A 17,047-nucleotide genomic window follows, 5' to 3' on the forward strand; every position below is an offset into this window, starting at 1 on the left:
TGTGTAATTCGGTGGCATACCACAGTTTAAGGCAAATGCTTTCCAGCCAGATAAATGTTTCTAGGATTCGGAAGGGGACGCATATATAACAGCTTTGCATAGGAATCCTCACACCGTTTCAATTACCCAGAGTTCACAGCCCAAATCTTCTGAGTTGTGTCATTAATTAAACGTTAATCCAAAAATGCCACCCTTGAACTTCTAACCCTGCAGTTTTTTGAAATGCTTAACTCTCCTCTATCGTGTATTCTGCGTGGTAATTGAGTGACCGCTGGACACTTTTCTTTTGGTAATTGGGGGTGGAGATGTCTTCCTGGTCTTTGCGTTTCTCTTCTTAAATATTTGAGCGATTTCTACCGAAATAGTGATTTAGTAAGTAAACAGATCCCAAGAAATTGCCCGGAAATGATTTAAACACCCTGTCTGCGAGCGCAACTGTCATCTCTCCTAGAGGCAGCTAGAGGTCCTGGTTAAAAGTCCCTGAGGGGGCTTGAGAGACGGTTCAGTAGTTGAGAGTGATGGCCGCGTGTGCAGGGGATCTGGGTTCGGTTCCCAGCACCCGAATCAGACATCTCACCACTGTCTATCTGCTTCCAGAGGACGCGTCACCCTCCGTGGGCACCTGCGAGCACACGGTCCACAGGCACACATACACATGATTTCAAAATAAATAAGCCACCCATTCAAGACGCATGCTTAGTATTCACAGCCCTTTCCTCTCACTTCGCATTTTTATTGGCCCAAGACTGCGTGCTGTAGGAAGGCTTACTTCAGCGTCTTCAGATGGGCTGGCTGCCCCCTCTGCAACCAAGGCAGAGTTGGAAGCAAGGTCCCACGACAGCACAGCATCTCCCACGGAGCCGTTTTTGTGTATAATGATGCCATATTCTTGGGTTTTCCCGAGAGTGGCCTCTGCCGTTCTGCAAGAGAATTGGAATGTGGGGGTCGGGAAATAGAGACGAGGGGCGAGGCTCACTACAGCTCAGAGTGCACCTAGGTGTTTGGTGTGCATGTGTGGAACCTACGGAGTCCAAAAGAGGGAGCCAGATGCCCTCAAACTGGAGTTTCAGATAGTTGTATGCTGTCACATGGGTGTTGGGACTGAACCCTAGTTCTCTGGAGGATCAGCAAGGGCTCCTAATCATTGAGCCCTTTCTCTGGCCTTGAAAGAGCCTTTAGTCCTAAACACAGACACAACTCAGAGCTTCCCCGGGTTACCTCAGCTACCAGCTTCTTCATTTTCATCTGTTTTTCTCTGGCTTTCCCAGAGACAAAAGCCATGCCTAAGCGCCATTCTGTTATTCTTGTGGCACAGCAATGACGACCTTCGGAATCCAAAGGATGCTTGGGAAACAGCTTTGTTTTCAGAGAGAGACGAATAGAGAAAAAGGTTACGAAGCTAAGCATGGGACTGGGGATTTAGTTCAGAGGTAGGCACTGGCCTAGTATGTATGAGGTCCTGGGTTCAGTCTCTACTGGTAAAATGAACAACAACAAAACCAAACAAGAACCACAAAAGAAAAACAAAACAAAAGCTAGAAACCTGAACAGATCCTGTGGAGCCAGCAGCGTGTGCATGAAGGTGAGCAGCCCCAGGGTGAACCACTGATCAATAATACATCATCCCCTTCTGCTGTGAAACAGACCGTTTACTGTTTGCTGAATGGTACAGTATTTCTTTTGGATGAGGCTCTATTTCCAGTTTCTAGCGAGGTAGGCAACCAAAACCTGCCATTTTTAAAGTCTAAAGTTCTGTGAGTTTTTAAATGTGTGGTCACTGTCATTTAATCCCATAATGCTTGCCACTCAAACAAAACAAAGCAAAACCCATTGTAACTGTTAGCAATTTCTCCCAAATGTGCCCCCTTCCCCAGTCTTCTGGTAAGCACTAACCCACCTTCTGTCTCTATAGGTGAGCTTCACCAAAAAATACTTGCAAAAAGCACACAAAAAATATTTGCAAAAAGCACACACACACAAACCAAAACAAAACTATGTGCTGTCTCTTGCTGTCTGCAGCTTCTTTCATTTAAAACAATGCTCCAAATTCTATCCAGGCTGTTGCATGGGTTATTAATTCATTCATTTCTTTTGTTCGCCTGAAAAATATTACATTATGTACATATACTAGATTAGTTAATTTCACATTTTTATCCACATCTTTATTTACCCAGTCAATGGCTATTTCAGTAGTTTCCACTTTGGCTACTATGAATAATGGTATTTATTCATGTGCAAGTTTTTATGTGAACATTTGTGTCTGGTTCTCTTGGGTTTACAACCAGGGGTAGATTTTTGAGTAATGTGATAATTCTATTTTTAATCACCAAACTATGTAACATCTGCATTTTGTACACCAGTTGGAAATGCTTAAGTGTTCCTATTCTGGTCAGTTTGGACTATGTGTAACTAGTTACCATAGTCAACATGATTTACACAAGTCTTCCCCAGTTCTAAAGACTGGAAGTCTAAGCTCAGGGCACAGCATAGCAGGGTTCTCGTGAGGGCCCTCAGCCAGGTCGTTTACTGCTGACTTCTATTTTCACAGGAGAAAGAGTGAAGAATACAGTTCCTATATACATCTGCGTTCTGAATATGCTGTATATAATACACTTCTGAACGCTCTGTTCTTTTTCTTTGTTCTATAGTGTATGTAAAAGGAACTTTTATTCTTCTGCTTCTGTTGTTGTCTTGGAGGTTTAACTGCCTCCATCTGCTAACCTAAGCCTACTCCTGGAAGATTCTAGCCTCTGTACAATATAACTAGACCTAGATTGTTTTCAGCCTCTGAGTCTTACAAAACTCTTTCTTGTTCTTTCTGAGCTCTGGGCTGGCTGGTTCAGCTCAGCTGTTCTGGCTCATCTGTCTTCACCTGAGTTCTCTCTCTCTACAACCTGTCTCTTTATTACTGTCCCAGGGAAACTGTCTCTCTCCACATTGTCCCTTAAGCAGCTTCCCTTTCCTCTCTCTTCTCCTAAGAGTTGGGCATATCCTATTCTGTCAAATCTTTCTCTGATTTGTCACTGTTTCTGCCACTCAGTTAGACATCACTTCGAACAAGGGTATTTCCTTCTACAAACTAACTTTACCTTCAACATTTGGAATTAAAGGCGTGTAATAACACACCTGGACCAAACCTTTTCTTTACCTGAAACTTGCTCTATACCAGGCAGGCCTTGAACTCATATCTGTCTCTTTGTTTAAAGGCATGCATGTATTCTAGCTGGATCACATAGACCTAGAAAGTCTTTGGATGTGATCTCTTTCCGGAACAGCCATGTTCTGAATTAACATTCCTCTACAATTATACTGACCTAGGGTCCCAGTCACCTCCCAGTGCCATGCTGTTGTAATAATAGAGCTTCGTGTTATATTTTAATGTCTGGCAGTGATAGTATTTGTCTTGTGGTTGTGTTTTTTTTTTCAGTGTCTCCTGATAACTTTCAAATGTTTATTTTTCTATATTAAATTTAGCACCAATTTGCCTATAAAATAGATTCTTGGTGTCTTCCTTTTTTGGGAATTATATCTTGTTAACAAATCAAACTAAGGAAAGCCAGTATCTTCATAATGTTTTCATACTCAGGAGCAGGGAATAGTTTTTCAATGGTCAAAATATGTGTTTTTCTTATTCAGTAATATTTCAAAATTGCTTTTACATACTTCCGGTCAAATGAATTTGTGTTTCATCTGTGTTGCAATTATAAATGGCCAATTATTACCATGTGCATATATGTGTGTGTATAAGTCTGTACATGTAAAGTCTACTGGTTTTGCATGCTAATTTTATATCCCACTTCTTTGCATATGTTGTTTGAGTTTATTTTATTACTGATTCACTGAAATTTTTAAAGCGTTCTATGGTATTACCTACAAATCAAGGGGTTCCTTCCTTCCTGTTTAAATGTCTTTGATTGATCTGTCCTGTCACATGGCATTGGTCAACATATTTAGTGTAATGTTTATTTTTTTTGTCTTACTATCAATCTTAATAAAAATACCTCTAGTGTGCCCCCATTAAGTAGAATACTAGTTAGGATTAAGATGCACTTCTTTATAATGCTGAGAACATTTTCCTCCATTTCTACCTCCCTGAATGTCTTTTTTAATGAACAGATTATTAATTGTCTATACAAATAGTCATATTATTTTTTTCTGAGTTTTTAGAAACTAATCAAGAGAGAGGACCCTGACTAAAACACTCAATCCCCATCCCAAAAGGCAAAGAGGATGGACATCAGAAGAAGAAGAAAACAGGAAACAACCTAGGAACCTGCCATAGAGGGCCTTTGAAAGGCTCTGCCCTGCAGACTATCAAAGCAGACGCTGAGACTCATGGCCAACTGTTGGGCAGAGTGCATGGAATCTTATGTAAGAAGTGGGAAATAGTAAGATCTGGAGAGGACAGGAACCACATAAGGAGAGCAACAGAACCAGAAAATTTGAACACAGGCGTCTTCCCAGAGACTCATACTCCAACCAAGGACTATTCATGGAGATAACCATGGCAGTTTAGTGTCTAAGTGGGTTCCATAGTAATGGGAACAGGGACTGTCTCTGACAGGAACTCAGTGGCTGGCTCTTTGATCACCTCCCCATGATGGGGAAGCAGCCTTACCAGGCCACAGAGGAAGACAAGGCAGCCAGTTATAAAGAGACCTGATAAGCTAGGGTCAGCAGGAAATGGAAGAGGACCTCCCCTATCAGTGGACTTGGGGAGGGGCATGGAAGGAGATGAGGGAAGGAGGGTGGGATTGGGAGGGGGCTACACCTGGGATACAAAGTGAATAAATTTTAATAATAAATAAATAAGTAAATAAATAAATGTATAAATGTTAGGTACAAAAACAAGGTTTATTTATTTTATTTTATGGTATGAGTGTTTTGCGTGCAGGTATGAATGTGCCCATGGAGGCCAAAAGAGAGTATTGATTACATTTCCTGAAACTAGTTTCAGGTGAGGGCTAGGAACTGAACCCAACTCCTCTTCATGAACGGTAGGTGCGCTGACCACTGAGCCATCCCTTCAGCTCCCTGAGGCTGATTAGTAGCGTATTGTGTCACTCTCTTCATGACAAGCCAACCTTGCATTCTCTGACCCTCCTTGCTTGATTACCTTGTGTTATATTTGCTGTGGGACTCTGTTTGCTGATATTGTGCTTCTTGTCTCCCTAACTTTTTTACCCCTCTATTAAGATCCCATCAATAAATTTTCTTCAAAGATTCAAATTACGCTGAAAATTTTTGTTGTTTATTTTTTCCTGAATATTCATGGATCATATTTCTTCCTTCCTTCCTTTTTCTTTTTTCATTTCTTCTCCTTCCTTCCTTCTCTCTTTTCTTTCTTTCTTTCTTTCTTTCTTTCTTTCTTTCTTTCTTTCTTTCTTTCTTTCTTTCGTTGTACAACCCTCAGTTTTATGCTTCCTTCAGAAAAGGATTTAGTAGTTCCCCCATATCTTTTCAATCTTCTACTAATTCCAAACATTGCATCAGTACCACACAGGCTCTGAGGAGCAGGTAAAATTCCTTTACAAAACCAATGAGTTGTGACAACTTTCTGGTGTGGATTAGTTCCTTATTAATTATATTTACTTATTTACTTTGTAGATGTTGATCTGATTGTACGTTTTGGTTCTCTTGTTCTAAAGAAGTCTTCAGTGTTGGCTTTGTGTCTACTCACTGCTAGAACACTGGCCTGCCACGCACAAGTCCCTGAATCTGATCCTTAGCACCACAAACACACACACGACAACATGCATTTCACTAGGCTTTCAGATTTCTCTGCATAGGAACCTGAAAAGTATGTGATGTTTTAAAAGTTATTGTCCTCTAATGACTCTACCCTCCTGTCATGTCTTAAGTAGTATGTATACCTTACCTCTTTTCTTGATAACATTTATTAGTGGTTTATTTTGATGATTTCTTTTTTCTTTCTAAAATTAGATGTATGTGAGTGTGTGTCTGTGTGGTATGTGTCCCGGGTATATCTGTGGTGTGTGTGTATGTGTGTGTGTGTGTGTATGGTGTGTGTGTTGGTATACGAGTTTATGTGTGTGTCTGTGTGGTGTGTCTGAGTGTGTGTATGATGTGTGTGTGTGGTATATGTGTCTATGTGTGTGTCTTTGTGGTGTGTCTGAGTGTGTGTATGGTGTGTGTGTGTGGTATGTGAGTCTATGTGTGTGTCTGTGTGGTGTGTCTGGGTGTGTGTATGGTGTATGTGTCTATGTGTGTGTCTTTGTGGTGTGTCTGAGTGTGTGTATGGTGTGTGTGTGTGGTATATGAGTCTATGTGTGTGTCTGTGTGGTGTGTCTGAGTGTGTGTATGGTGTGTGTGTGTGTGGTATATGAGTCTATGTGTGTGTCTGTGTGGTGTGTCTGAGTGTGTGTATGGTGTGTGTGTGTGGTATATGAGTCTATGTGTGTGTCTGTGTGGTGTGTCTGGGTGTGTGTATGGTGTATGTGTCTATGTGTGTGTCTTTGTGGTGTGTCTGAGTGTGTGTATGGTGTGTATGGTGTGTGTGTGTGTGTGTGGTATATGTGTCTATGTGTGTGTCTTTGTGGTGTGTCTGGGTGTGTGTATGGTGTATGTGTGTATGTGTGTGTCTTTGTGGTGTGTCTGAGTGTGTGTATGGTGTGTATGGTGTGTGTGTGTGTGTGTGTGTGTGGTATATGTGTCTATGTGTGTGTCTTTGTGGTGTGTCTGAGTGTGTGTATGGTGTGTGTGTGTGTGTTATATGAGTCTATGTGTGTGTCTGTGTGGTGTGTCTGGGTGTGTGTATGGTGTATGTGTGTATGTGTGTGTCTTTGTGGTGTGTCTGAGTGTGTGTATGGTGTGTATGGTGTGTGTGTGTGTGTGGTATATGAGTCTATGTGTGTGTCTTTGTGGTGTGTCTGAGTGTGTGTATGGTGTGTGTGTGTGTGTGTGGTATATGAGTCTATGTGTGTGTCTTTGTGGTGTGTCTGAGTGTGTGTATGGTGTGTGTGTGTGGTATATGAGTCTATGTGTGTGTCTGTGTGGTATGTCTGAGTGTGTGTTTGGTGTGTGTGTGTGTGGTATATGAGTCTATGTGTGTGTCTTTGTGATGTGTCTGAGTGTGTGTATGGTGTGTGTGTGTGGTATATGAGTCTATGTGTGTGTCTGTGTGGTGTGTCTGAGTGTGTGTATGGCGTGTGTGTGTCTGTGTGTGTACTATAGCCCACATGTGGAGTCATAGGACAGCTCACAGGAGTCATTACTTTCCTTCCACGCCGGTGCCAGGGATCAAACCCAGATCAGGTCATGGGCTTGATGATGAGCACCTCTACAGGCTGAGCCGTCTCTGCAGCCTGTGGATTCCTTTCTTTAAGGATTTTGATTTTGACTTTTTAGGTAGAGCTGTTGCTCTGATCTTTGATTACTCTGTTTCAGCCCAGGGGGCGGGGAGGCTGCTCCATACAGCTGCTGTCCCTGTATGTTCTGGAGCTTTGACTGCTGATTATTAATTCTACGTTACCCCAATCCCTTTTCATAGGTGACTCTGTACACTGAGCTTTTCCATTCAAAACACTTCGTGGTTTTGTTTCCGTGTTAGATCATTGGAATTGGTGCCAGGTCTCAGCTTGCACAGCTACTGATTCCTCCAGCTGTCATTCCTCCAGAGTGACAGCTCTGGATTACCTCGATATTCCTCCAACATCCTTCTTATGTCTACGTCTCCAGTAATAATCCCTCTGTAAGGTACTCCTGACAATGACATCATACTATGTCATCTAAAATGCTATTAATCCAGTTCTGTTTCCACTTAGTTTTAAAGTTCAGAGCCATCAGGGCCCTAAACATAAAGTCTGGATTCCTTCTAAGCACAGCACCACAGGACTCTTCACACTCTCGCGCCTTCTTAACTCCCCTGAAAGTCTGTTCTGGCCCTTGATCCTCCACCCCTCTCGGCTGGGCTTTAGACATGGTGGGTGATTACATGCTCCTTTAAGGAAGTAGGGTCAGTCGCTCTCTTCCAACCGTTGCTATGCTGCTCCCTCTGCGTGGGCTTCTGACTCTATTTTCTGTCTATATAATAAGCTTCTGCTCATCCTTCAACACTCCTCTTGTATCCCGAGCCCAGAGCATTTGTACAGAGTAGAGGATAGCTCGTGGTACATGCACGGGGCTGGGCAAGGACAGAGAGACCTGAAACCGCCCTTCGGGTAGGGTGGTTGTTCATTTGCCTCGTCCACACCCACATCTTACAGGCACAGATATAAGCAAGAGAGAGCTGGCGTAAAACAAGTGAAGGGGAAACAAGAAGACCGGGAGAAGGGCTCAGAACGTCCCCATCAATGGACATAGTGGTGCATGCCTTTAATTCCAGCACTCTGGAGTCACAGGACCAGGGGAGGATGGTGTAGGCCCACATAAGCCAAGGAGCCCTAGCTCACACACTGACAAGCAGACCCTGCTTACCTGGGACTGATACTAAGGCTCAGTGCCAGGCTCCTTTTGTGTAGCCGAGGGGCTGGCAGAGTGATGGCATCAGAGGCTCCTGACTGCCGGGGCCACACAAGTCTTCTACCTTTCCTTTCCCCTCGCCTTCCTTCGTCTTCATTTCCCCTTGGTCTCCCCCCCCCCCCCCCGTCCACCGTACTTCACATCTCCTCAAATTCAGTAAGCCGTCAGGTTAAAATAGAACCAGCAGGCCAATGCACATAGGATGGAGAAGTAGCAGCTTCCTGGTGTGCAGTCTGTGACTAGAACCCAGACTGGTGTGGTTATTCTGGGGTTATTCTGTCTCAGCACCTGGGCTACCAGGATTTTATGAATATTGGCTACCCTTCCTGTCCAGGGGAACATTGTCATTGGCAAAATTAAATCTCCCTTCAGCGTGTAAGTGGACAAATAACAGTGAGGGCATGTGACGCCCATTACAACTCATAAATCACAGCAGCTCATTTCATACAGCCAAAAAGAGAAGATAAAACAGGTATTCATAAAATATCATCCTAGGGGTGTAATCGTGCAAGAAGTTTTGATGAATTGTTGACTTATATTTTCTCTGATCCCGAAGTCCGCCAGTTTCATGATTTACGCCACGGTTCCCTGTAACACACTCTAGTGTCTTTCTCGGACTGTGGCATCGGGGAGGAGAGTGACCCTATGAGGATGAGAGCTTTTAACTGTGCATCCCACAGCCTAGAACTCACACCTGCTTCACAAGCGCTCTGCTAGACTCAGCCTCTGGTGCTGGCTGCAGTTACAGGCAGGAACCACTGTTCCTGGTTGCAAATTTAGTTTTGCCTCCGTAAAACTTCTTGCAGGCACCATTTAGAGCAGCTCGAAGTTGTTGTATTTTCTTTCACAGGGTAAATTTTAATTTTATATTCCGATACAGGTTCAATTTAGTCAGAACAAATACACAATTATAAGTCTCTCGGGCTTTAGGGGGGAAATGTCCTTGTCAATAGTACATGATTTAACAAAATTGTTCCCAATGAGGTTTTGGAAATGTTTCATGAACAGTAAACATTTCCTGCACACTTGCTGATAGCTATTGGCCAACTGGCTGAAAAATTGAATTGGAATAGAGAGAAATTGTTAGTAATAGAAGTATTGTTAATTTATTGAGAAAAGAAAAGGCCCCTCTAGAGGGTAGACATTGACTAGTGGACAAGGAGGCACAAACACTCCTGAGATCATGAGTTGTCATCTGATCTCCTCTTCCTCCTTTTTGTTCATTTGTATGTAATGTGCATGCATGTTTTTGCTCATGCGTACATGTGTGCAGACACATCATTTGTACCTCTGTGTGCGGAGGCCAGAGACTTAGTACTGATTATTTTCTTAGATGCTGTTCTATTGATGTGAGACTAGAAAGTGAAAACAAAAGTGTGTTCAGTGCATGATGTTCTAAAGCGTAGTGGAACAAATGTCAACAACAAACATGGAGCAAGAAAGTCCTTAGAGAAAAAGCCCTGGGGGATTTCAGGTGGGGAGTTGAGCTGAGGCATTAAGCCACAGCATGGCCTCCATTGCCAGTCTGTAGCTGTCAGAGCTGCCCGCTGGAAACAGCTTTGCTAGCACCTGGTATTTTACTGTTTTGGTTCTAGTAGGACCCATTATTCTGCTACATACAAGAAACACACCTCAGCCACAAAGATAGACATTACCTGAGAGTAAAGGACTGGGAAAAGGGCTTCCAAGAAAATGGACCCAAGAAGGAAGAGGGAGTAGCCATTCTAATATCTAATAAAATAGACTTTCAACCAAAATTGAGCAAAAGCGATGAGGAAGAACACTTCACATTCATCAAAGGAAAAATCCACCAGATGACATCATAATTCTGAACATCTATTCCCCAAATACAAGGGCACCCACACTTGTAAAAGAAAAATTATTAAAGCTTAGACCATACATTGATTTCCACACATTAATAGTGGAATAGTGGGAGACTTCAACACCCCACTGTCACCAAAGGACAGGTCAACAGAAAAATAATGACTAACAGATGTCATGAATCAAATGGATTTAACAGACATCTACAGAACTTTTCACCCAAACACAAAAGAATATACCTTCTTCTCAGCACCTCATGGAACCATCTCCATAATTGATCCATAGCAATCGACAAAGCGAGCCTGCACAGATACCAAGAGATTGAAATAATCTCTGTATCTTATCAGACCTAATGCTGGACCTCAACAACAACAAAAAACCTGCACATACACAGAAACTGGACAGTTCTCTACTCAACAACAGCTGGATCAGGCAAAAAAAAAAATTTTAAAAAGAAATTAAAGACTTCCTAGAATTCAATGAAAATGAAGGCACAACGAGCTTATGGGACACATTGAAAGCAATGCTAATAGGCAAGTTCATAGCACTAAGTGTTTTTATAAAGAAATTTGAGACATCTCATACAAGCTACTTAACAGAACACCTGATATACTGGGGGGGGGCAGGGAACTTTGTTATTGTTTTAAGAAGTGCATTGGAGACAAATATGAAGACCTAATTATTTATCTGTTATCGGTAGTTCAATATTTCCTTCAGGTAGAGCCTGGTAGAGCCAGGTAGATCAAATTCACCTCAAGCTCAACCTCATAGACACAGTCATAGCCAATGACTCTACCCCCAAATAATTTGTAGCAATGTCTGTTCCTCTATAAAGATAGTTGGCATTTAGAAAAACTCTTTTACAATGTAGAAAAATTTAAGCAATTCCTAACATATATTAAAAACAAAACAAAACACTAAATTCTCAATTTCCTAGGATGAACAAAGTTTCACAGAGAGTGTAAGCACGATCTTGGTCATGACATAAGTCACCTCAAAATCTTCTGAAAGGTTTACCCAGCCCATTGTTACTCCGTCTACCAAGTTCTAATGTGCAACTCCCTGAGATTTTCACATTAGTGGATCCCTTTGGGACAGGTGCAATAGGATCAGAGCTCCATGGTAAAAAACGTACACAAAGGTACTCCAGGTTAATTGCATATGTGCATGTTACTGTATGGTTTCATTTATCAATTTGGCTACATGACTTGTTCACTCAGTCCCAGCTCTTCAAATTCAGCCCACTGTGGACTGAAGGTATTGGTTCTTTAAAATCTGCATCTCTGCTGAAACGTACAAATTTGCCTTTATTTTCTAAATCACATAGCATGTGAACTATTTCTACAGCACTGATATTGGAGGAGGTATTCAAGAAATGTAGGGGTGATTTAAAGCATACGGGAGGATGTGTATAGATTGCATGCAAACACCATACTATGTCTCATTGCATACGGAATGTGAACATTTGATATTTGATTACCCTGTGCCCAGTCTCCCATGGACACCTAGGGAGGACGGTTTTCTGACAGCCTACACAGTACCAATGCCAATTCTAGGTACCTTCGCCCACAGCAAGAAAAATGCATAGGTTTACCGGGGATGCACAGAAGATGAAGAGAGCTCACAAAATGTGCAGAGCTGGAGACCTTATCAGAGAAGACTCAACAGGGCATTGTGTGTGTGCCTGGCTAGGCTCATTAGGGAATGAAGGGAGACAGCTGTGGACTGGGACAGAGACAAATATGAGCTCATTTCGGTTTGGCAAAGAGTTATGTCTGATGAGATTATTTAAATCGTAATGATACAATTATGTGAACATTTATTATGTGCCTGATAGATGTTACCATGCTAGGGATTTCTTTTATCACTGGATTTTCCCTTGTGTGATGGGTATTGTAACACTCATTCTTTCAATGGGAAATCAGAGTCTTAGACAGGATGTGATTCACTGTAGTCCACTAGCCTGATAGATGGTAGCGTTGGGAATAGAATTTAATTCTGTCATTTAGAGGCTGGGTGCTCTCCATTCTACAGATCATCCTCACAATGGCATGAGAAACAGATTAGTTAATCAAATATGTTAATCAAAATATGTCTTCACCTAAAATGTAGCCATTTAAAAAATGCTTAAATGTTCATGAGAACAGACTAAGCTTTGTGGTTCTCTCCTGAGCTTTGTTTTGCCACTCTCATGAGTGGCACCCTCATGAGTTTTGTTTTCTGAAGAAAAACTAAGGAGACGCACCAACAGATTACTCAACAAATGTTTGGGGAATGAATAGCTCTGTAATTAAGCAGTTGGAAGTCATGCAACTTTTTATAACACGTAAAACACAAGACGATGTCTCAATCCCTTTCCTAGAGTCATTTCCCATTAAATTCCAATTTTCCACTTGACGAGCTGCAGACCCTCCCAATATCAACAGAGATTAGCCAGCATTTCTGTGCCGGGCTAAGTAAGCTTTCCTTTGCTCACTGTTGAGCAGCAAACTCTAACACTTTGGAAATGAAGAGACTACAGCATCCACAAATGAGTTAACTTCGCTCAGCGACCTTCTGGTTTCCATGGCTTGCCACATTCTCTGGAAAAATAAAACAGGGCAGAGCAGATGACCCACATGTTTCAGGAAGTCCTTTCCCCTTTCTTGGAACAACCCAGTAGGGTTGTGGTCATGGATGGCGTGACTTTCTCTTCTTGACCCATGGGCGGGCGGGAGCCATGAAAAATTGGTAGGTCAACAGGCAAATATTGTGTTGTCATTCGGGAAACCAACATCCACTAGGACCGCCTCCACCCCTAACATAGCCAGAAAAGAAAAAAAGATGTCTAGACTAGTTGTGTCTGCAGATGTGGTGGCCCCTGACCCCACTGTTTGTTTCCAGGACATGGCTGATGTAACTCGGGATCAAATGTCAAATCAGTGGAAAAGCAACAGGGAGGAGGGAGGGAGGGAGAGACTGAGACACAGAGAGAAACAGTAACAGTCTTCCCAAACAAAAGCTAACAAAGCCCCAAGGCTTGGCTACTTTTCTATATCTGTGAAAAGACTCCACCACCAAGGCAACTTACAATAGAAAGAGTTTTTTGGGACTCACAGTTTCAGAGGGTTAGAGTTTATGATCATCATGGCTGCAGGCAGGCATGGAACTGGAGCAACTGACCCACTGGTGGCAAACAGAATAAAGGAGAGACTGGGGTTTGCTTTTGTAAGCTCAGGACCTCAACCCCACCCCTTCCCCTGCCCCATGTGACACACATCCTCCAATAAGGCCACACCTCCTAATCCTTCTCAAATAGTTCTACCAACTGCTAACCAAGCATTCAAATATATAAGCCTGTGGAAGCCATTCTCACTCAAACCACCACATTCCTTTTTCCCTGATCCCATAGGTTCATGTTCCTATCATAACACAAAGAGCAAAATGCGTTTAGTCCACCTTCAAAAGTCCACAAGTCTCTTCGGAGACTCAAGGCAATCTCTCTGCTTTATGCATGGGAATAAGAGATAAAATTCTCAGCTACTCACTCATAAGTGGATATTAAACATATAATATAGGATAAACATATTAAAATCTGTACAACTAAGGAAGCTAATCAAAAAGGAGGACTCTGGCTAAGATGCTCAATCCCCATTCAGAAAGGCAAAGAGGATGGACATTGGAGGAGGGAGAAAACAGGGAACAGGACAGAAGCCTGACACAGAGGACCTCTGAAAGGCAGGATTTCCCTGCAGGAAATCAAGGGAGATGCTGAGATTCATAGCCAAACTTTGGGCAGAGTGCAGGGAATCTTATGAAAGAAGTGGGAGATAGTAAGATCTGGAGAGGACAGGAGCTCTACAAGGACAGCAACTGATCCAAAAAGTCTGGGCACAGGGGTCTTTTCTGAGACTGATACTCCAGCCAAGGACCACTCATGGAGATGGCCTGGAACCCCTGCACAGAGGTAGCCTATAGCAATTCAGTATCCAAGTGTCCTCCATAGTAATGAGACAGGGACTGTCTCTGACAGGAACTGATTGGCCTGCTCTTTGATCACCTCCCCCTGAGTGGAGAACAGCCTTACCAGGCCACAGAGGAAGACAATGCAGCCAGTCCTGATGAGACCTGATAGACTAGGATGAGAGGGAAGGAGAGAAGGACCTCCCTTATCAGTGGACTGGGGGAGGGGCATGGATGGAAGAGGGTGGGAGGGTGGGATTGGGAGAGGAAGAGGGAGGGAGGTACAGGGGAATACAAAGTGAATAAACTATAATCAATAAAAATAAAAATAATTAATAAAAAAAACCCCTCTCAGCTACTGCTCCACTGCTGTGCCTACCTACCCACTGCCATGATTTCCACCATGACAGCCAGGACTCGTCATCTAAAACTATGAGCAAACCCCCAGTGAAATGCTTTCTTTTATAAGTTTCCTTGGTCAGACTGTCTCTTCATGGAAATTGAAAAGTAGCTAAGAGGCCCTAAGAAGTCTATAAATCAAGGTCTTGTAGGCCTTGCTACAATACCACTTTCACTTAAAAACAAAAAAAAGCATCAGCTAGATGTGAGGCTACCACAACCCCACCTGTGTATTTCCGCCAACTGCAATTAGGATGGACTCTCTATGGTTCTTGCTTGGCTGAGATGAGTAAAGTAAAAGCCAGGGTTTTCTGCTAAGCCACTTGCCTCTCCTGCCATCTCTGATCTGCCATCTGCAGTCCCCAGGAATGACCAAGCATCCTTATTTCCATTTCCTGCTTGGCACTATGGATCCAGATTCTATGCAGTAATCGGGGGCTCTTGGCTCCAGTGTCTTGCCTCTGGTTTCCTGATTGGGCCTCAGTTCCCAGGTCTTCCTTTCTTCATGGACACAGTGTTATTCAGAAAGTTAGATAATTAAATACAATCTTTCTGGCTTCCAGCTAGACAATGGGCTCATACTGAGAGTGTGAAGAAATAGAATTGCACATAGTCTTGGTTGTTCTAAAACTCTTCTGTGTACCAGGCTGATGGTGAACTCGGAGATCCACCTGCCTCTGCCTCCTGAGCGCTGGGAAACAAGCCTCTCTTATAGGGCACAATACCTAAGGCTCCTCTATCCTTGGGGGTCAGCCTCCCCTCGGGGCTCTGCCCACCTCTGTGATTTGAGGTATTGACTAGTGTACTGTAACACACTCCACAAATAAAAGTTATACTAGGACACGTGTGTGCTGTAGTTTAGGTATGTTAACAGTGTCAAAATAGAAATGATCTAGCTGCAGTGTGTGAAGTGAGGCCTTCAGGATTAGGATCTGAAACAGTTGTCAGGGTGAAGGTCCCACAATCAGAAACTGTGCTGCCTCCTGCTCTGTGATGCTCTGTGCCGTCCTGAGACTCCACCAGCAAGAGCCTGAGTCTTGAGCTTCTCTTTGTTATTTCACTATATTGACAGGAAACAAACCAAAGCAAACAGTCCTAGATTAATAAAACTTGTCAGAATTATAGAAACCCAATCAAATTAATGTCAACTAAGTGGCTCATGTGACTAAAAGCCCAGAGGTACTACAGTACAAGCTTTGGACAGAACTGGATCTGAAAGTTCAAACAAGAGCTTCCTCTCTATCACTCCATGCTTTCCATTAGGTTAGCTTTATTCACAAAGTAGTCACAGCCGCCTCAGAAGGGCTTCTTTTAGGATGATGGGAACATTTGTCTCAGACGAGAGCATCAGGGTGTGTGTCACTACACCCTTTACGAAAGGACCCTGAAGGTGCTATTTGAATTTTGTATGCACTCCTGAACCAACTGCTTTTGTCCTTGGGGGTGAGGCTTTGAGAGGTCATGCCTAGTGAATGACCCCAAACCCCAGCTACCTGCAGGAGGGGAGATGAAGAGCACTTGATAGAAGCAAAAAGGAGTTTGGTGAGTGACAGCAACCAACCGTGCAACACCACAGAGCAGGTCAGGTACGAAGGGAAAAGCACAAACTGTGAGCGAGACAAACTTGACATTGAACCGGAGGTACGCGTCTACGTCATGGTGGATTCAGGCAAAGCGCTCCCCACTCTCGGCCTTGTTTTCTCCCTTGGAAAATGGTCAGGCCAGTCTTACAGAAGGTTTATTTTTTTCTTACAATAATTTTAAATCATTTTTAACTGTGGACCTCTCTCTTCAAGTAATTGCTTATGTAAAATAGACAGATTCAGACCCAGGCTGCTTAGAGGGATGCCGGAGAGCTTGAGATCCCCCCTCGTGGGGCTTCTTGGAACTTTCACACACCCCCATCCTTGAAAGCCCCAAGGGATCGTGAAAAAATGGTTTTAAAAAGCTTGATAGCTGATCTCTGGGGCCTCTTCCAGCTTGAACTTGGGAGAATTCTATGTAGATTGTCCAACCCTCTTTAATCTAATTTTTCTCACTTTCCTTCTATTTATTTTTTTGGCCAAGCTCATGGACTTTGGCTATGTGTGAGAGGCCACTTAGGAAAAATAATCATTTATTCAAATCCCTAGGCATTTTACTTTGGCCTATTTGGAGCTTGCTTTTCCTGACAGAAAGAGAATAACTCTCCCAAACCCACTCTCACCCTGGGACTAGAAAAGGTGAGTGAAGACAAGCAGGCGATGGAAGTTGCCAGAGCTGGACAGAGCTGGAAGCTACAGATGCAAACACCATCCAAGGGCCTTCCCGTCCATTTTCCTGGCTTGGCACTGGGACCTTGTGCTTGCTCCGGAGCGGATGGCGGGGGAGGGCACAGCGGGGTTTGGCTGTGCAGCTTGTGAAA

The sequence above is a fragment of the Meriones unguiculatus genome, chromosome 1, assembly GCF_030254825.1.
Source record: "Meriones unguiculatus strain TT.TT164.6M chromosome 1, Bangor_MerUng_6.1, whole genome shotgun sequence".
Taxonomy (NCBI): Eukaryota; Metazoa; Chordata; class Mammalia; order Rodentia; family Muridae; genus Meriones; species Meriones unguiculatus.